Genomic DNA, 22169 nt, shown 5'->3' on the forward strand with positions numbered 1-22169 from the left:
CCCTAATGTGCTGCACCTGTGTCTCGTTGTCTACGCTTCCCTAGAGTATTTAGTCTGTGTTTTCTCTTCCTCTACTTGCCAGTTCGTCTTGTCCTTTACGTCAGCGCTCCAGCAATTCCTCGTGTTTTTCTTTGTAAGCCGTCATAGTTTTGAATTTTTGACCTTGCCTTTTGCCTGGTGGATTTTTGTACTTTTACCAGAGTGGACTGACTTCCCGTGTACTGACCTTTGGCTGATTGAAGACGCTGAGTCGAGCCTGCATTCTTGGGTCTTTCCTGTGTTTGTTACAAAAAGTACATATTGTGCATTTAACTAATGTAATGCCCCTGAAGCTGTCATCTGAAAGCAGTCATTTAAACTCACAATCCTCACATGGCACAAACTCACATGTTGCAGACTTTATGTCCATACAAAGTTGATTCTCCTCCTCACCATATCTCTGACGTGCATGAGTGAAGACTGTATTAGATACCTAAATCTAAACATGAGCTCACATCTTACCTAACTCATTGTGTGACTTTTGTTTTACCGGAGGACATTGCATACGATCTGCCCCTGGGACTCTACGATGCTGCATACCTTTTGTTTGAATGTCTACTTCTCCCGACAACCCTGCACATACTTATCTATAGGCCTTGGTTGCTATGGTTACTGCTGATCGGAGTGGAGCAGCTGCACATTATCACCCATATTAGAAGTAAACAATGAACCACTGCTCACTATAAGGGGGCTGTGTATGTGACTTGTGGAGAAAGCTGGTCAAAAATACATAGAGCATTAACAACCTCATGATGAAGGAAAAATACGTAAAGAGGGGAAAATTCCTTCACAACTTGTTTATCTGGTCATCAGGTCAGTTTGTTTGTCTTTAACCGTGCTAGCTGCATGGCTCTGTGAAGGGCAATAATGTTTCTGTAGTCAGTCCAGCACTTTGTTCCAGATTATAGATTGTCATAGACAAAAAATCTCAGCAATTTTGGCATAGACAATGGCAATCTAGACATTTTGCATAGATATGCAAAGTGGTTCCCAGAGGATAAAGCCCTCTGAAATTGGTGGTACCATTGTTTTCTTCTATGAGCGCCACCAGCAGGTTGACATTTTAGGATAAATATCTCAACATCTGCTACACGGATTGAGACAACATTTTGTACAAACTTTCTTGGTCCCCAGAGGATGAATCCTAAGCACTTTGGTGACTTCTACTCCAGTGCCACCATGAGGTTGAAATTTGCATTGCTTTTGAGTAAAAGCGTCTGCTGGCTTACTATGAAATGTGGTATAACCATTCATGTCCCTGTTGGAATTGATTGTGATAACTCTGGTGACCCACTGACTTTTTCTCTAACTCCATCGTCAGGTGAAAATTTCAATTAGTCAAATACTTCTATTTATGACCAAATTAATGACATTTCCATCAGTTTTTTATTTAGTACTAATTAGCAAGTTTAGCATGCCAACATGCTAAATGGAGATGGCGAACTTGGTCAGCATACCTACTAAACATTAGGGTGCTGGCATTGTCACTGTGAGCATTTTATTGAATTTAGCATTTTGCACAAAGCACCACTTTGCCGATCACAAAGCCTCAGAGCTGCTAGCATCTTTTTCAGTGGTTTACAAAGAAAGGCCACATTATTAAATCACTTTAGTTTACAGTACAATTTACTGCTCCATTTAAAACTGTTTGAAAAGGTTAAATTCCCTCTCTATTTGCAATTCTAAAGACCTTTGTGGGTGAGACGTACATCTTTTATTTCAATAGAAAAGTTCATTTTTATCTGAGAAGAAAGAAGTTCGCTCAGTGGAGCAGCTGAGGGTCATTTTCATTCTACCTAGCTTCATGAAACGTTAACACAGGGAAAGAGAAGTAGTTTCTTTAGTTTCTTTCAAACCTTCAACCTTAGAATATTTACTACTTCAGTTCAGTATACTAGTAAGTGAGCTACAGCTCGAGAACATGGGTCTCAGGGGTAGTTGAGGCAAGAGCAGAGACCAATCATAGGAGAGCCGATATGTGATACTTGTATGAATCCGAAAGCTTAATCATATGACCACATTTGTTGTTGTTTTTTTAAATCACTGGAAGTGTCATCCACTCTTCTGTAGGTGTGTGACCTGGAAACATGGGGTTGAGTGATCTCAATGTCCATGTGATAAATCTTTTATAACTCTTGGCTGGAGGGCCAAATGCGACTACAATATGTTTTATTTTCTGGCCTGATATGAACCAAAGAAGAGATCAGTGTTTTATCCTTAGATGATGGAACACTGATGAAATACATTGCAGTGGGGACCATGAAATACTGGAGTGCTTGAGAGTAATTCCCTCAAAAGACAAGCAGTTGTCACTACTTTTTTATCCAGTAACGGGTCTTAAAAAAGCCAAATAACATAAAGGTCTGGATTTGATACCATCAAAAATGACAGTTAAGTTTCTTTTTAAGCAATTTCACTTTCAAAAGAAGTTTGTCTTTATTTCAGATATAACCTCAAGGGTTCATTCCTTATCAAATATCTATTTCAGATACATTTCGCCTCAATTTTCTAACAGTTTTCCAACCTGTTCTCTTTATCAACCTATCTCTCATCCTTTAGCGACACTTGTCACCATGACACAGAGAGATAGACGGCCGGCCAAGAGGACAGGCAGATTAGATAAAATAAATAAATTATGTGCATGAAATCATAGGCATGCAAGTCTTTAGTCTTTGTGCAGTACTTGTTCCCAGAGGAAGGCGGAGATGAGTGCGGGACTTCAACTTCCAAGCCCCTAGTGCTCTTATGCAGTTTCAACTCAAGGGACCTTATTAGTCGATGGGTCACTGCAGCCCTAACACAACACACTCCTGAGCCCATGCCAGAACTTGTCTTTATTAATTATCAACAGAGGCCGTATCCAGCTGCCACAGGCTGGAAGAGAGACAGACAGAAAGAACATACTGTATCTACCTCTAATGTTGTTATTAATAGCCATCTAATTATTCATCTCTGAATTCATGTTGATATATTTTAAAGCTTGGTTATATAATTCTTACACTTAATGTTCACATGTGCTCGTTGGATAAATAGGGTTCTTTCCTTTCATTTGATTGTACCCATTATACATCAGCAGGAAGGGTACGTGGGCTCAATCTGCCGTCTTGATTCTGAGGGAGGCACATAATTACAAGGTCAAGGAGGATGTTTGCATTAATTTGTCAAATCTTCCCACACACAGGACCAGGGTGTAACAAAAAAAAAAAAAAAAAAAAATTGGGAGTACATCTTTGCTTTTGAGCCTGGGCATGAACCCGTCCCCCTTCCTCGCAGTCAGGTCTTTTTAAGTAGAGTGCTTCTGCTCCGGGGGTTTGTTGTTGCCTCTCAAACTGAGTCTGACTTCCTGTCTGAGCCTGACCTGAACCTCATCGTGAGAATAGGCCAAGGCCGTGACCACCCGTATTCCAGCAGCGGTGGTCCTCCACTTAGATTTAAAACAAGTATCGGGCCTTTGTAAGAGCTGGATCGCAAGTCTCCCGTGTGAACACCGAGAGCTCACTGTCTCCTCCGTTCAGCGCTCTGTATCCCCAGGTGGAGCTGCTGACCAAACCTGGCATCCTCCTTGCCGCAGGTTGCATTGTCAGCTTCCTTCAATCCCTCTCTATAACTCTGATTCCTCACCGCTCTCTGTCCCATATATATATTGCTGATAATAAGTGACTCCATTGTTGGGATGATCTGGGCTAAATCTGCTGTACCATATGATTTTCCACCGTTTTGAGGAATTTTCCTTGCTTTCTTGGCATGAAATGGTACTTCTAACAGAGAATCACCACTACGTTCATCTCCATGGCAAATGGGTGTTTATCTGTGGCCGAATCCCAGTGTTTGGTAGGGAAATTGTTCATTTTGAGATAATCTTTGAGCTGTTCAGTCTGCACACCCATATCAGCTATTTTATTGTTTTTATTCATCTGTTTTTATTGCATAACAACATTATGATTTAATATATCTGTTATATTCTGGCTAATTCCAGCCAGCACATTATGGACAACATTTTCTGTGATGTGAAGTCCTGACAGAGAAAAGGGGGCAAATTCAAAAGTGAAGGTCAGGATACCATGACAAACTCAAACTACAGAATTCCTCTAGCCCTTCAGACAACAGCTGCATCTTTAAACAGGCGCAAAATTGAATCCCTGCTGTTGTTTCACCTCAGTGTCCCGAGAACAACCCACTCCATTCTGACTTCTGTCCATCAAGCCTGTTTTGTGACATTGCTGGTAAATGGCCCGGCTGTGAGCCACAAACAGAGCTGCTCACGTACAGACGCCAGCCCTGTGCAGGATTCCAAATTAAAAACACAAGCGCATCAAATTGACAGTTAATGACTGTTGGCAGTAAATGTGCTACCAGGTAGCACAATAAAACTGTTGCTGCATTCACACAAGAATTTACTTAATCTTCATTTTATTGAGACATGAAGCAAAGTGGACTGATGTCAGCACTCTACTTTTTTTTTTTTTATAGGTACAGCCCAGGTAGCATGAAAGGGCTTATTATAGGCTTATCCTGATTGCCTAAGCACATATATGCAAATTCTGAGTGAGTGACAGTGCGTGTCTATAGAGTGTGCAGTGCTGCTTGTGTAAAGCATGTGTTAGATATGATGGCAGAATACATTTCATATTCTTTTTGCTCAGTGCGGAGAGTACACATGCATTGATGTTCTGACTATATTGCGCAACAGTGGGAAAAAAACAAAAGGATGTTGAACTTTTTTGCTCTTATTACATTTATTATATTATATATTTCTCTAACATATCACACTGACAGATCTTCAAACACTCTATTTCAATAAGTCATGGCTCCCATTTGATTTCCTTCTTATGTTTATGGAAATGGAAACACATGTATTTTTTTTTTTTTTCCTGAAATATATTTTTTTCCCCCCAAAAGTATTGTCATTTACAATAGCATATTTGATCCCAGATGAAGTAATTGCCAGACAAATAGGAGCCATTTTATGCTGAGATTGCTTATATGCATGCTTAGATAGAGGCTGACCTAACCCATTACACTCCTCTCTGGAGGATAGTTCTGCAAGACAGAGGTTGGCTGATGCTAAAGTAGGTCTGAATTAAATTGGACGCTCTGAAACATGGCATGACAGACAGAACAGTCTACATCAGGTGAAATTGTGGGAAGCATCCCTCCAGGACCCACACAGCCAGCCGCCTTAGGCAATAAAAAGATTAATAATTGAATAAATATACATGCATTATAAAAAGACCATTAGTTTCAATAGAGGAATGATTCAATTATTCACAAGAAATGGTGGTAAAGAAAAGGCATGACTTATAACAAACTATTTAAAGCATTTGGAGTTATGCTGCTTTAAAATACAGACAAAATATAGTTTTGTTGATGGGAATTTCACCTGGAAGGCTTACCTTTTTAAATTTTAAAAATACCCAGTGGACTTTTACTGTAAACAAGCACAGTTATGCCTGGAATGCATTTCCTTCCTCATAAAACAACTGAAATATATATATTTCTAAACCTTTATTGTTCATGTCCATGTTCACATTGTCTTTGAAGTCTGCTTTGATGCGGCATTGTCATGTGGGTTTTTTTTGTTGTTGTTGTTTTTCTGCCACAGATTGTCTGTGGAAAACCATGTAAGCATTGACAGGAATATGTTTTCATTAGTAAAACACTACATACAAACAAAATGGGGGGAAAAAACCGGCGCAAGGTAAAACTTAAATAAAGTTTCTCTCATATTTTGTCTTTTTATTGCTCTATGGCCCTGGTGAATTTTCTGTTACGTCCTCCCGGTCCAATTTCCTCCATCAGTTCTGCTTTCTACCCACATTCCCTTGAGCTAGTTGAATCTATTTTTTTAATATCATTGTGATCCTGTTAGATTGTCTTTGAGACTTACTGTTGCACAAACCCCACCATTAACCACCGTTGCCTCCAGGCAATACAGGAGAAGCATACTATTTAAGCAATAGCTAGTGAGGCTACAAGCTACTGTCCACTGGTAGTTCTCTAGTTACAGCTACAGCAACACTACACTTTTGTTGGAAGCAGCAAGACACACTACAAGCTACTCAGAAACTTAATTCTGCTGTGACCGGCTTTCTAGAGCCAGGTGAGTCCTTCAGAACAGGTCGGCTGCCGGTTCGCACCCTCTCTCTGCTCGATACCGTCAGACCAGTACCTCTGTTTGAAGGAGGACTTTTATTGGATAGAACCATTTGTGGAATGTTAATTCAGTAACTACAATAAAGTGACATTTTGAATGTGATTTTTTGGCTCATGGGTTGTTATCTTTAATAATATGCAACATGTAATTGCTGCTTATTCATTTTAATGTGGCGCAACATTTGTTGAGACCTTCCTTAATTTTTCACTAATGTAAAAATCATTCACTAATATAATAAGCCTAAGGGAAACCTACAGGCAAGGTAAGATAAAATAAGAATTTACAGTGTTTCTGCTACTAATCAAATTGTTGCCTTAGCTAAGGGAACTGGTTCAGTCAGCACATAATGATTTGCTCCGCTGTGTTGTTGTGACTGTAAGTACCCTTAACTGTCTGCCTTAGGCCTATAATTAGCTACCCATGGTGTACCTCACCATTGTGTATTATCTTCTTTTTTCAGTGTTATCCTCTGTAAATTATTGAACCAACAACAATACTCCTGGCAAACATGTAGAATTATTCATGGGCTGCAGCACAATCAATAGGGGCAATAGATTTTATCTATGGTACAGCACTGAAATGAACAATTTGTCATATATATGTAATTAAATATTATGTGTGTGCTGTTTACTGACCTTGAAAGTGGCAAACAGATGTGGTGGTGGTGGTGGTGGTGGTTGTAAAAATACCCTTGGGTTTCACTAAATAACCTTGAGCAAATTTGTAACTCCCCTTGAATAGAAATGGTAAAACACAAGCTCCCTGCTGAGCAGCTATTAGGGCAACCCGGTAGAGAGTCGAGAGGTAAGCAGACAAGGACTGACTCATCAGAGATCACATAGTGTTGGTGCCCTGTGGGAAAGTTCAGAGAAACCCTCGGCGCGTTCTCAAGGGTGTTGGGATGGAGGTCTTGAGAGGGTTACTCCACACGACGTTCTGCGTGTCTGATCTCGGCAGGGAGGCCTTGTATGAACGTGTCTGTCTGCAGGGGAGGCAGGCAGGGAGGAGGGAAAGGAGCTGATGCAAAACCTTCATTACGCTAAGAGTGGCGTACAGTGATGAGGACAGAAACAACAGGGCACAAAAACAGCCAGCGACAATCCCTAGATGTCACAGACCACCTAGCTTGTTGTATTTCCATGCCTGCCCTCCTCGGGGTAGTGATGGGGCACTGGGACAGTCGGGTAAAAGGCAACATAATCAATCAAAGGCAGGCTGACATTCAACATAGCAGAACATTTCAAAGGGGAAATCAAAGCCAAAGCAGTTTTTCTCTCGTTCTGTCTCCTGTGTGCACTCTGGTGCACAGAAAAAAAAAAAAAAAACACACTGGTCAGTTTCTTTTCAATAGACAGTCCATTATCTGGATGTAGAGATTTTGTTTTTCCTCTTCTTTTTGGAGAACGGTTGAAGGTAAAGGCTGCGGTGGTGTCAGCACCATTCACATAAACATCAAGTCAAGGTCACTTTTTTTTTTATATATCCTAGATATGAAGTGTCAACAAAAAAAAAGCAAGCAAACATGGATCCCTAACATTTGCAGTTTATTTTAAACCCCTCACATGACCAGCACCGCTGCAATCACACTATCGTACCTTGAGCTGCCTGAAGATGTGAACGCTCAAAAGCTGTAAATGCGTTTTGTACCCTCTGTCCCACATAACATGTTTCACATTGGAAATAGACTACATACAGAAGTGTCATGTTCTGCCATGGCAGACACTTTTTGTTTGTTGTTATTTTTTGTCACGGGTTTGCGGTAAGTAGGACCCAAATGCAGCCAACTCTTGGGAGAACGGTTCAGACAGTTTTATTAAACAAAACGTGAACGTGACAGGAACAGACATGAACAAAACGTGTAGACAACAGACGAACCAACACAGACAAAGGGGAGCACAAGGACTATATAGAAAAGGGAGGCAAGGGTGATTGAACACAGGTGAAACACATTAGGGCGGGGCAGACAATCACCACACAGAAAGAGGACCATGACAAGAAGCAACACACAGACACACAAGGAAACCAATACAAATAAAACAGGTAGTGCAAAAAGTCCAAAATAAAACAAACAAAAAGTGTCTGCCATGGCAGAACATGACACAGAAGCACACAACATGGAAGCTGTTTCTTCTATGTGTGTCTCTAACATGCTGGAGGCTCAGCTGCCTATTTAAAATCGTCTGTGGTCATTTTGCCCCCAGCTGGTAACTGAAAGTACACACAGCTGAGAAACACAGAGAGGTGGACGGAGGTGGAATCAAGCAGGGAGTGTTGCAAATTTCACAGAATGTGTCTTGAACTAATAGGCCGCGGGGACCAGTGTTAATTCTCACACCTAAATTCATAATTTCCATGGTTACAGGTACTGTTCTGGTCAATCACAAGGTTACTTTAACCCTTTAAGACCAGATGAGATCAATGTACACGCGTAGTATATGATTTTGTTTTTTAAGATGTGACTGATGAAAGGGTTAGGAAGGCAAAATCCAATTGTTTTGCCCGTTTCACTTTCAGTTTTTAAAGTCCCGGTTCAGACAATGGTTAACAACCTGAGCAAGGGGAGTGAAAGGGACCAGATTACAGCAGTTACCTGGATGAAAACAACAGGAATAATGACACATGATTTCAACCTGCTAAGCTGCTAACCAGCTGGCCAAGGCTCAGGGTGAGACATGTCAGAGGAGGAAGAGGCGGAGGAGGATCAGCTAGCCAGTACCACCGCTAGCTAGAGGTAAAGATTCACCTGATGCAACGCTGTCACTAAAACCTTTTATTTCTCAGCCTCTTAAAGCAGATAGAAACTGAAAATGTTAACCAATGTACTTGTTTTTCCAGCCATTTCCAGTTTCAAAAGGCAGAGACAATGATGTACAATAAATATCAATGGTTTAAGCTCTCAAATGGTTTTTATTTCATGTTTCTGTCTGCTTCAGAGGCTGAGTAATAAAGGCTTTGGTGAACGTCAAGTCAATGTCGGAAAACCTTCAGGTTTTAGGAGGTTGTTTTCAAGCAATGCTTAGGTTTTAGAATGTTTTTTAGAACGACGCCTTAGGTCTTAATGGGTAAAAAGGCAATGTTAACTTGTTCATACACACATTGTGTTGTAATACAACAGACTGACTGTCCTCAGTAAATGCAGTTATCATTTATAAGCTCTGGTTGTGGCTTCTCTCCCTCTCTGCTTACTCCTCCAAACAGCAACAAGAAAGCTAGCTGACTGCATGTAACCTTATTGTTATTCACATCCATTGTAGTTAACAGCAGTGCAACAGGTCAAGCAGCTAAATCAATTTCTGGCAAAAACATTGTTCACGGATTCTAAACAGTATTTTTTAATTTCTCCATTTGTCAGTTTGTCACAGTGTTCATTCATTGTGGTTGTGACAGCATTGCTTGTTAGTTCAAAGAATTAATTTTTATTTTAAATGCTAAAGTGTGATAGCGTGACATTAACATCATCCTTCCGTAACATAATGGGCAGCAAATCAAAAAAAAAAAAAAAACATTCTTATGAATAATTTTAAAAGGCTTTGAGAAATGGCCTACTTTTAAATGTAGGCCTTGTAGGACAACTAATAGAAAAACGCCAACTCGTAAGTATAGAAAATGTGTGTTTCAACCCGCATCCTGCTGCACTGCTGGAGGCAAGCACAAATGCTCTGTCTGGGAAACAGCTGTGCCGTGTTAGATTTAGTCTAGTGAGTAATTAGCATGGTCGAAGCTATATAGGCATGCATACGCAGTTGAGTTAAAGAAATTAGATTTGTCATGTTTATTATGTTCAGAGGGGGGAAAAAAAAACTCAAGACTTAATCTAATGTTGGTGTCATAAAGATTTAGAAATGTACCCAGAGCCCGGCGTAGCTGCTCCCAGAGAGAGAGAGAGAGAGAGAGAGAGAGAGAGAGAGAGAGAGAGAGAGAGAGAGAGAGAGAGAGAGAGAGAGAGGGCAGAAAAACCAAATCCTATATTTCATCCTCTCCATATCTCTGAAATTGCTAAACTCAAACCAATAGAAGAGATATGAAAAGAGAGGGCCAGATAGGGAGTGGGTGGGGTGGAAGAAAAATATTAAATGTTCTGAATGCATTACATTCCCAAAAGAAATTTATGGACTTGTCTTGATTGTATGAATAGCTATTACAAGTCAATTTATAGGCCTTCCTGTTCATCATAGTTTCTTTACCAGCTCCCAAATGACCCTCTCACAGCCACTTGTCCCAACAGAAGGGCATCGTCATCTGTAACACGGGCTGTTTATTGGTGGACTAACAGAGGATGCAAACTGAATACCAACTACAACTCGCTGAAATTGTGCTTCCCATCTCTAGACAGCCTATATTTGTATATATTTATCTGTATGGCATAGTTGTAAATATAATTTCTAGCTATCATGTTTGCAGTAAATAACAAGTCACAAATGCATCCCCAAGCTTGTGTGCGTATCACGAAACAAATATTGTGTTAATGTAAATATGACAGATGTTTCGATTAAAGTTTCCTCATCTAAGTTTAGTTAAAAAGCAAGCGAGAGCAGCGCAGCTCTGATTGCTTGTTTGTCCACATCTTTGTTTGTAAACCTGGGGCTTCCCCCGCTCTGTCCTCGGCTCGACTGACAGCTGTTCAGCCCAGCAGGCCCCCGAGGCAGAACACGAGGCTCCATCTGATGTCAGTTTGTCTGGTGTCAGCAGGGCAAGGCGCTTTGTTTTTCCATCAGCGCCCTCACCTCTGGGCCAAGAGCATCTTCTGCGGGACTGGATTTCAACACCAGTAATGAGACATGCGGTACGGTGAGAGTCATGCATGACAGCTTTAACAAGTCCATGAAGACAGTCACACAAGTCTTCACCTTCCTATGTGGCAAAGAATTGCCATTGACTGCTGGGATTAATGGGTCCCTCACAGAAAGTGTAGGTGTACTTGTCAGTGACACTGTCCAGGCAGTAAGTGTTCCTGTCAAGTGGCTCACAGTTCTGTCACACAGCTCAGCCTTCAATTATAGTCCCAACTAACCTCAGCGTGGAAGTTTACTTAAATTGAAGAGAATACGTTAAAATCCAGGCCTATAGAATCGAACACAGCGTGGCAAAAAGTGGGACATAATGTGAGGTGCTCCCTGTTTGTCCCTTGTGAGTTTGCTGGTCTCCATGGGAACATGTCTGACTCATCCGCAATCACAGGATCGGACTTGGTAACACGCATGCGACGTCCTCCTACGAGGCTGGTGGTGAGTAGCCGAAAGCCTCGGTCAAGCCGTTCTTTTATGAACGTGTGGGTAAATATGAGTAAATGATTTCCTTCTACACTAATCTAACAAACTACAACCATGTGTAACACTGTTGTCATGTTTCCTTTCAATCTCTGCACTCCAGTGCACAGACACACCTATAGTGATGTTTCCCTGACAAGACAGAAATACACAGGGCAACACAGGCCACATGCTAGTCTCAGTAGCTGACAGATGTAGATTAAAGAGGTGTCATTTCCAAGGTCAAGGCTAAAACTGGAACTTTTTCCAAAGGTAAATGTTTGTCCATAAAAAACAACTTAGCCAGTGAGCTAGCCAGCAACAAAGCTAGTAGTAGCTAGAAAGTGAGCTGAGAACATGACTAGGTAGATAGGCTAGTTGTTTTTATTACCCAGAATTAAAAATGAAAAGGTGAAATAGAATTATAAGAGAAAATGATCAATAAGCTGGCATTATATTGTATATACTACTCAGACCATATTAAATGTTGAAAAAAGGAAAAGCTTAATGCTAAAATTTGAACATTTAAAGAGGCAAGATCTACAATTGAAATGTGTGGAAAAGAAAAACAAAAAAAAAAAGGAAAAGGAAAGCAGAAACAAACTATGTAAAGTATAAAGTTCTTTTTATGTTTTTTTATTTCCCTCCATTCTTACGTTTTGAACTTGGTATTGAGCATTTGGGCTGCAGCCTTTAGCCAAATTGGCTCCAGCGGCTCTGAGTTGAGGAACTTTATTGACAGCTGTGTAATTAAACTTCAGGCAGGTGAAAATGTTACTTCAATGTAAAAACAGGGAGATAGCTTTATTTAGAAGTTATATAAAATCATGGGGGCATCTACTGTGATTGCAATGTGTTATTCATGTCACAGTCAATAAGCATAGTCTCTTGATGTTGGAGGTTGTGCCCACAGGGCAACAAGCGACAGGCTTGGAGGACAGGAAAAAAAAAAAAACAGATTACTTTAAACTGGCTGAACTTCTGCCATTATTATTCATGACTTCATTCCACTAAGTATTTGATTTTTTTTATTTTAATCTTTTTAGTCTAATGACAAAAAAACACACTTAACAACTATCAGTATAAAGACCACATGCTGGACTCATTATTTGATCAGATTTTCCAATGCAAATTAATCCTTGAATTTATATTTATTTATTGGGAAACATGATAATAAAGCAATAGAAAATAAAAAGAAGACATTAAGACAATAAATTGTTGATGCAGTTTATCAATTTTGTATTTTTTTAACTCTTCTGTGGGTGACTTTCATTGAATTTCACTTATTGGCTGTTCGGATCCTCTACCAGCCTGTTTTCCCGAGCTGTGGGCTCATTTCCTGATAAGAAAGTTCACAGATATGTGCCTGGAGCAAGGATAACGTCGTTTTTGATTTGAATCCTTGACACAAATCCCTCGTCCCTTTTGAAGTTGCAGACCCTCTCTCATTTTTGCGGCTTTTTCTTTTTTTTTTTCTCTCTTTCTTAAGGCTGCGGGTGTTTGGTCATGATACTGCCTTAGGGACATGAAAAGACACAGACACAGTAAAATTTAGTAAGAACTTTCATCTTGTGCGATAAACTGTTGAACTTTTGGAATTAATAAGCATCTATTTTAATCTTGCCCATGTTTGTGATATTGGTTCTCTCTGTCTGTACTGTCTGTTTCCAAACATCCAAAAGTTCTTGATGGGTTGCCGTAATTGTATCTGCACGGTTTCATGGAAAGTTACCTTGAGCACAACTAAAGATTTCAAATCCCTAAATGTGAAGGTAATTTCAGTTAATGCTAATAACTTAAGACTTACATTTTGCACTCTAGCACTCAGGGGAGTGAACGCCAAAAGGGGCAATTAGTAAGATGCTGTAGGGGATATTATCGGAGAAGAGGAACAAGGTCATGAAAAACTGTGTCTTGGTAAAAGCACAAGATCACAGCCACAGCCTTTACAAAAGATGCTGGCAGCAAAGAGAAAAATGGTTGAGGATCACAGAGTTTCCAGTTCAGTCTTCCGAGTTGTGATAGTGGTGCTTACTTGATAATGCCAACACCATGTTTTTCTCTCTCTCATCCTTTCCTCCTTGAACTTTTCAAAACCAGGATCAGTGAATTGGCAAATGCAGTATTACACTGTATGCTTTGACAATGCATTTCTGCTGGGTAATGTATACAGATCCATCTTTGTGTTGTGTTGAAAGGGAGCCATTACCAAGAGGATCAGAGAAGCTGTGAGGCTGCTTTCTCCTTAATGTCCCAAGCACTGCAATTAAAGTTCACCCAGCAACTCAGCGCAGCCTGTATCTTCCAGGTCTGATGGCTCCTCTGTGGTCATTTATCAGTCAGCCAGTGTTAGAGCCAGAAAATACAAGGGCAACTCGGGGAAGGGACGACTCTGAGCAGAGGTGGCAAAATAATTTTTATCTCTCTGTCAAACTTTGATAACAAGAAACTTGGACAGAAAACTTTTCAAGGACAGTCCATATATAGTGCGACTCCTCACTGAGGCCATTCTCATAAAGATTAATAATAGCGTGTACAGCTTAAACAAAACAGTTAGAGAAGATATGATCAGGCATTTTTTTTTTTTTTGTCTTTACTTTCTGCACAGACAAAGCCAGAGGTCAGGATGAGCTATGCACTGACACGCTGCTTTTACTGTTTTGACAAAGACACTACAGTTGGTTTCTGAGATGTGGTCACCACACCAGCTGGTTTTTTACCATCCGCTAAAGTCCTAAAGGAGTTTTTTAAATCGAAAACAACTGGACTAGGTTATTTGTCTGGGAAGACGTTTCACCTCTCATCCAAGAGGCTTCATCAGTTCGTGTACGCATCTGAATGTTTTTAAAAAACTCCTTTAGGATACTATGAACTGGACAAATGAGAATATACACAGGCCCATCCGCTAAAGGTTAGCCATCAAATCTAAGCGGCAGTGTTACAGTACAAGTACCATCAAATACCATGAGCCCAAAAGATTGATTCTTCATACTAAATTATTACCTGCTCAAAGTCGGATACTTCTGTTATTTGTCACTTTGTTGAGTGAATGGTTGAATGGCTCATTGATTTTTTGGTTTGACTGTGTGTCTGTTTCAGGCACCATCATTAGTTGCATGGTAAGAGATTTTGCCTTTCTCTCCTGTATGTTCTTCTTGAAACTTAACTGGATACAACACAATCCTTATTGTAGATTACTGTGGAGAAAACAAATAGGGATCAACACTCAGAGAAACCAAATCTGCAAGGCTGTTTGGTGGGTGCAGGTGGGCAGGGCTTTGGGCATGGCTGAAAGCAGTGACTGCTTTGTTGTGACATCACAATGTTATAGAAGTCCAGACAGCTCGTTTTTAAGGCTTGGTTTCTGAATACAGGTTGTGTGCATTTGTCTGGACTGAGCGCTTTGATACTTTCACCGTATTAATATAGAACCTAGACCTGCTTTATAATGAAAAAAGACATGGGAATTGCACTTTGTACAATATGGGACCTTTAATTCATAAAACACAGAAAATGCATTGTATTCAACCAAAATGATTTCCTTAATGCCAGATTATTTTCGCTTTTTTCGCTTTTTTCTTGTTCTTAAACTTGAGATGGTATTTCAAATTTGTAATCTCAAACAAATTTACATACAATTTGTATGTGACACAATTTGTGTTTCAATTTCATTTTGATCAGGAAACAATCTGGATAGATACCAGGTGCAGATGGAACCCTAAGGCTCAGCGTTTTGTCCTATGAACATGCCCCGAATTTAAGATAACAATCTGAGCACTACAGATTTGATTCATTTCCAAGGCAAAATAACCTCACTGTGTGATGCTGGCCGCTGCCAAGCAGTCCCTCCCCCCAGTCTGATGATGCAAAATGGTTGCACCTGTGTACCAGCTGCCTGAAATCAAGGTTGTTCTTCATTTCACAAGTCCCCTCTCTGTTATATCTACTTGAATATATACTTGAAATAGATAATACAGTGCATGTATGTGTCTCCCTGTGCGCCAGTGATGTTGTTGTCACTCTCTGCCTCTCAGTGCTCAGTACTGGTGTCGACACACACACACACACACACACACACACACACACACACACACACACACACCAGATATGCATAAAAACTACCGTGTGAGCTCAGTGAAAAGGTTTGTGTGTTTGCTGGGTAGTGTTCAAACACGGCAAGAGCAGTGTAGGTGGCAGGAGTTGTGTTTTGTGCTGAGTGGGTGTGGAGGAGGTTGCTCAGTGTCAGAAATCGCTGAAACATCTGTTACCTTACCCTGCTACCTGTATACTTGATGGCTGGTGATGGTGATGGTGATGGTCCCTGCAGTTGTAGCCAAAATTAGTATAAATGTGCTTATTATTCTTTTGGCATCTGGATGTGACTTCTGTATGAATGCTTGTCAAGTGATTATGGGTATTAAGGAATGAAGGGAGCGTTGCATCAGACCTGGTGTATGGTGTACAGTCTGATGTGATGTATTTCAGGTTATTTATTCTTCACCAGCCGGGAGTAAGCATTTTGAGAGTGGTCGGTCAGTTGTCAATTGATGATAAATTTGACATGGATACCTATCGTCCCCAGAGAATGATTCCATATTATTATGTTGACCTCAAAGGTCTACACCATCTCCTGACTATCATGACAAAGTATCTCACAAACATCCCCCTAAAAAACTGCTGCTGAACCCCTTCACCCCAGAAAAGTAATTTGTATAAAGTGCATCATAACAAAACTCACTGTTACAAAAGTAGAGCAAACACCAACTTGCATATCTTTTGTGTTGACTTTATTAATTTGACAGCAATCTGCCCTGAAGATGAAGTGGTGCTCATTATAACCTCTTGTCTTATCAACACAACAATGGTGGAAGCTCTGGTCAAGCTACATTGACCATCACCCACTCCAGGCAAGAAACCACATTCAGTGGCAGAGAAAACTTACAAATAGCCCCTTTTTAGAGAATTTTTTTTTTTTGTTAGAAGATGATTCATCTTAATTTGGGATAAATAGCAAAAAAATCTCACAAATCCACATTGGAAAAGTAAAAAGTTCTTTTTTTTAATTTACGGATTTGTTCACATATATCAGGAAGAAATAAACATATGTGGACTGGGCATTCCTGAAGGATAAATGCAGCAATACTGACCTTAAACCATCGTACACTTACTAAAGTAAATTAATTACATGATATCTATAACCAATGCTAAATTGGATCCGGTATGGCCAAGGTTAGATGGGACATGCAAAAACTGACCTTTTAATGAGCTTGTCCAGGCTTTTTATTCATTCAGGGCTGTTTGTTGAGGGTGATCACCTCAGTTATGGTCCTCATATAAACACAAACCTGCAACCAAGGGTAGTGTACAGAAACAAAGAGGCTGAGCACATGAAAGCATTAAAAAAAGCCCTTGATATCGCACTCGTTGTGCACGCTCACAAGGATCCATTCAGTTTCCTTTGAGTAGCTTTATGGTTCAGGGGCGTCATCAATTTTCATCTAACTCGTTCCACCCCAGGTGGTCCGCGGCTCCTCCATTCCTGTTGCATGTTAACATCGCAACCAAACATGGAAAGATGGAGTGAGGTTTTATCATTATCTTCCCTGGCAATGTCATACAGATCTGTGGCTTCCTCTGCAACAACATTAGCAGTAAATCAAATGGAACGTAAGCACACTAATGAACGGATCTGCTAACACTATTTATACAGCATATCTTTGTAGGACAAGGCTGAGTCCAATGATTTGACATGCTGACTGAATGCTTCTCAATATCCTGTTGGAAGGCCATTTCTCTAACTTAAGTCCGTGTTCTGTATACCCTGTGCGGCACTCACAAATTGTAAGCATAGACGTTGATGTTTGGTACTTTGTCCTCCCAAATGAAACAAAAAAAAAGCCCCTTTGGAGATAAGATATCAACCAGAGAGTTTAAATACATTAAATTTCGAACAAAGGCAGGCCACCTTTGCCCTCATTGTATCCCTGCTGGAGCCTACCTCAGCTTTCTCTTAATCTGAGAAAAAAATCCCAATAGCCAAGCACTTTTCTTAGGGTTAATTGTATGTGACATCCATAATACAACTCTGGTCAATGGTTATCTTCAGCTGGGTAGAGAGCAAGTTGTTTCACTCCTCTTAAGTTCTATAATGCTCCTTCTCTTTGCCAAAGGAAAATAATTTGAAAAAAATTCCCCTCATTATGCAATTGTTCTAAGAAAAGTTCAAATGCCTCATTAATGTAACATAGGAAAAATTGATTAATTTGACCTTTTGAAACCGGTTACAATCTCAGAGACTGTGATTAGAGCTGATTAGAAATATTTAACATAAAGGAATCATAAGGTTCACTTGGTTCACATTCACTGGGTCTTGGGGGGGAGAAAAGTGAGCGGGGCTGAAAAGGGAAACTGGAAATCTGCTCATTCTTGCAGGACCTTTATATATTTTCCACACACAAGCACATTATCATTGTGCATCACTCTTTTAATAACCATAAAAATGCCAATGCTCTATTTTATTACTCGTGAGTAGCTTTTCAAGACAATATGAACGGCTCAATTTAAATGTGTAGGTGATGCTGCTTTGGTCTCCACATTGGGCTGCTTGGCTGAACTAGTACACTAATGATGAGGCTCGGGGAAGGGAAACTCCCATGGCTATCTGTGTCCCTTTATTAAGATGGAGTGGGTAGACAAATGTGGTTGGGAGAGGAACTGATGGGTTAAGCATCTTCCTCCAGAGGAACTTTATGTGCGTGTGAGAGCAACGGTAGTAAATTTTAATTACCAGTCTCGCACAGTATAGAAATACGCACGCTTGGTTACACACCTGTTTTCTATCTATCTGGGCTTTTTTTTTTTTTTGAAAAATACATAACCAATAGGATCTTGGTGTGCTGCAGTTTCTGGGTGAAGTTCTTTCCTCTCAAAGTAGTAACATAATTGGGTCAGTCTTCGACTCTTGGTCACTGTGGCTGCTCTGTAAACCTGAAGTATTACTCCCATTAGCTGCAGCTCTGTTCCCTTGGGCCACGGGGGACACATAGAAGGTAATTACAGAACATAATGTTATTAATTACACCGAGCATTCATGCAACCGTTGGAGCTGAACTCTCGGCAGATGAGATTCTCAAAGCCAGGAGGGCGGCGGCACAATGCCTAAGGTTAAGTGAACCACTCCTCTCTGTCACTGGATGTGGGGAATTGTCTTAACTCCACAGTTCATCTGCGTTTCTCGGCACTGAGTCTGTTTTCCTGCTGCTGTTGCTGCTGCTGTGCTAAAAAAAGAAACAAGAAAAATGTATCCACAGTGGTCCCCTTCGGTCATTTGTGTCCGCACAAAGCAAGAAACAAGAGGTCAGATGTCATTATGAGCATCCATTCGAAAACAAAGCATAGGTGACAATGGTTTCATCACTATTATTATTATTGTTATTCTCATCATCATTATTATTATTATTATTATTTCATTATTGTTATTATCATGTCCTGGTGGGTAATTGTCATTAAGTAAACTGCCTCCCCATTATGGCTGTGAAATTTCCCACCTCCAGCATGTCTTCCCCATGATCTCCTCCCACATGTGGAGTTTATATATAGCATAATTTAATCTCATTACCCCAGCGAGCCATATGATTCCCTGTAATGATGAAAACACAAAAGTAGGTGTTATGCTTTGGCACTGCTGGATTGCGGAGATGAAACTAATTGGGAAAGCATGTATAGGAATATGTCTCTAGGCTACTATGCTTCAACCCAAGAAACTATAACATGCTGTTGTTATCGGTAGCAATTATTAGAGAGATAAATCAATGGTGCAGCTCAGAATTTAAGATACACATATACACACACATTACTGCATTACGATGGATTGCCAGTCTCAAAAGCAGTAAAGTCAACAGCTCTTTTTGATTAAGGCAGACCATACAATTCCTTAGAAAATAATTTATTGTGTTTAAAGCAGAATTGGATATAATTTCTGCAAATGTCACTGTTTGCTTCCATGCAGAAAGTAAATTGAGAAAAATGGGGAGTCTTCATTATCATATTGTTATACTGATTTGTTATGGTGGGTAACGAGACTCCCCTTGCATGTCAGCATTGTCATTAAGCAAGCTGCCTCCCCATTAGGGATGTAAAATTTCCCACCTCCAGCATGTTTTCCCCATGATCTCCTCGTCCCTATGCTACATTTCTTTAGCTATGCTCTTCAGCTATATACTGTATCTATATATATAAATAAATGTAGCATAGTTTAATCTCATTACCCCAGTGAGTCATCTGGATCTCTATAATGTTAGGTTTTGGCACGGTGCATTGTGGGGACTGGGAAGCTTAAATTAATTGGGGAAAGCTTCAAGCCGAATCAAGCTTGCTTGTCAGGTTTTGACACATTCTTATACCATATATATACAGACAATGTATATACATATACATTCATACATACAAAGGGGCGATGGTGCAGTTCAAGATTAGAAATACACACATTGTACATTACACACAAGCAGTATACTTCCACTACAGTCAACAGCTCTATTTGATTAAGGCATAGCGTACAGTTCCTTAGAGTATGAATTATCGTTTTAAACCGGAATTAGCTATAGCATCTCTGCAAATGTCACTGTTTGCTTTCATGTAAATAGTAAAAAGAGAAAATCGTGAGTCTTTCTATATTCAATACTCCATGTTGCATCAGCTAATGCACAGTTGAAGTGTATAGGCTTAAATCTGTCCAATAATCAATAACCCTCTCTCTCACTTGGAACACGATTAAATTATAAGCATCTTCTACGTGCTCGAAACACTAAATATCTAGTGTTGGATTTCACTGGATGTCACGGATTGGTCACATATTTTCAATTTCTTTTTTTTTTTAAATCTTGCATCATGAGCTTTGTCAGTAAGTAGGAGACTGAAAAAAGTGTCTTTACACTAAAATAATCATTAACAAGCCCAGATTTGACCGGTCTTAACACCAGAAGATGTGTCATCCTGAATCCAGTTTGAGCCTTTGAGCTTTTAGATTATCTTATGTCTGGACTGCATCACCATACTGTGAGCACATATCTGATGACAGGCCTTTGCATGCTTCAGACAGCCAAAGAATTTGTCTGAATATATTTAATACTACATTGATGTCAAATTCAAAGCTGGTAAAGCCGAATATACATTTTATCAACATGTCATCGCAGCTCTATTGGACTACAGAAAAAAAAAAAAAAAACAGAAATGTAAAAAAAAAAAAGAGATGAAGAAAAAATGCAGTATGCTAACAAAGCCTGTGAAGGTCCTCCAGGAGGGAGGAGTGATACCTCCCTTTATTCTCACGGGACTCTTTGGCAGTTATGATACATTTACTTACTTACCTGAACAGGAATCATTTTCTTTCATCTCTGTTCATGCCTTACAGGATCAGTAAGATACATCTCTACCCGTTTGAAGTACTGTTACCTGGAGACATGCTGCTGGGCCACCGCACTGAGCTTATTTGATATACTGAATTTTATGTCAACTGTGGCAATCCACTCTATGCATCATGTCTAGTTTCAAGTGTGGGGAGAGGATATAAGGACATGGTGGTGCTATTCTTTAAAGCTACAGCTGCTGGACTGCCTATTGTCATGATGTATTGTTATAGAGGCGGTTTACTGTATGAGCAGTAGAAGGCAGAGGAAGTGCAGGAAACCAACAGAGATAAGGTTCACATTAGATAATCATCACTCACAGCGTCATTACATTATGACCAACACTATCGAGACCATCTGGACATCAAAACAGATTGAAAAACTTCTTATTGACAAATTTGCAAGTACAGTATGAAAAAGCAGGGGTTGGAGGGAGCAGTAAGTGCCCCCTCCCACCTAAACTTTTACAGTTTAATGATATCAGTTACAGTACTTAGTCGAATCTTACTAATCAGTGTCCCTCTTACTCTCCTGCTGTGATAATCCACATGTCCAAATTAAGTGAGTTCATAATATCTCATGTAAGCTTTTTTCGGGGTCCCCTCAGAGCAATGTTAAGCTTTGTGAGCTGTTTTTTTTTTTTTTACTTACACACACACACACACACACACACACACACCAGTTTTCTTGTTTGATGAAATTTGGTTAGAAATTGTTTGACTGAAGAATTATAACGCCTTAATCTGAACAAACTTGGAGTTTAAATGTGTGACTGAAACAAATTCAAATGAATAAATAAAAAAAGTTGATCATAATGCAAAATTAATGTTCTGTTGCCATATAAACATCATCATGGCCTACCAGTTTACTGAGAGGCTGGACAAATTATTATCTATTGAAATAATTTAACATTTTATTTTCTATTAAGTTCATATTTTATTTATTTTTAATGGTTTATTTTTTTTATATTTGTATTTTATTCTATTTGATTTTTGACTGTAGAATTTCACTGTCAAATTTTGGCATGGCAACTATACTAGTTTCTAGGAAAGTTCTCTCACTTTAACCTTTAACAGCCTCAGGAGCTTTATGCAATGTGCTGTCCATCCTCCATCACATCCAACAGTTCAACATCACCCAGCTCACAACACATTGTTTTGTTTTGTTTCTCTGGCTGCTTCACTTATAAAGACTTCTTTTTTTAGTAGTTACCTACAGTCCCAACCTGTGGGCCGGGGCCCACTGGTGGGACACAAAGGTATTGCAAGTGGGCTGACAAATGCAAGTGCAAAACAGTATAATTTTAGGAAAAATATGCAATTATAA

The sequence above is a fragment of the Seriola lalandi genome, unplaced genomic scaffold, assembly GCF_002814215.2.
Source record: "Seriola lalandi dorsalis isolate HSWRI2012SDOR001 ecotype SW California unplaced genomic scaffold, Sedor1 jcf7180002054337, whole genome shotgun sequence".
In the NCBI taxonomy this organism is placed as follows: Eukaryota; Metazoa; Chordata; class Actinopteri; order Carangiformes; family Carangidae; genus Seriola; species Seriola lalandi.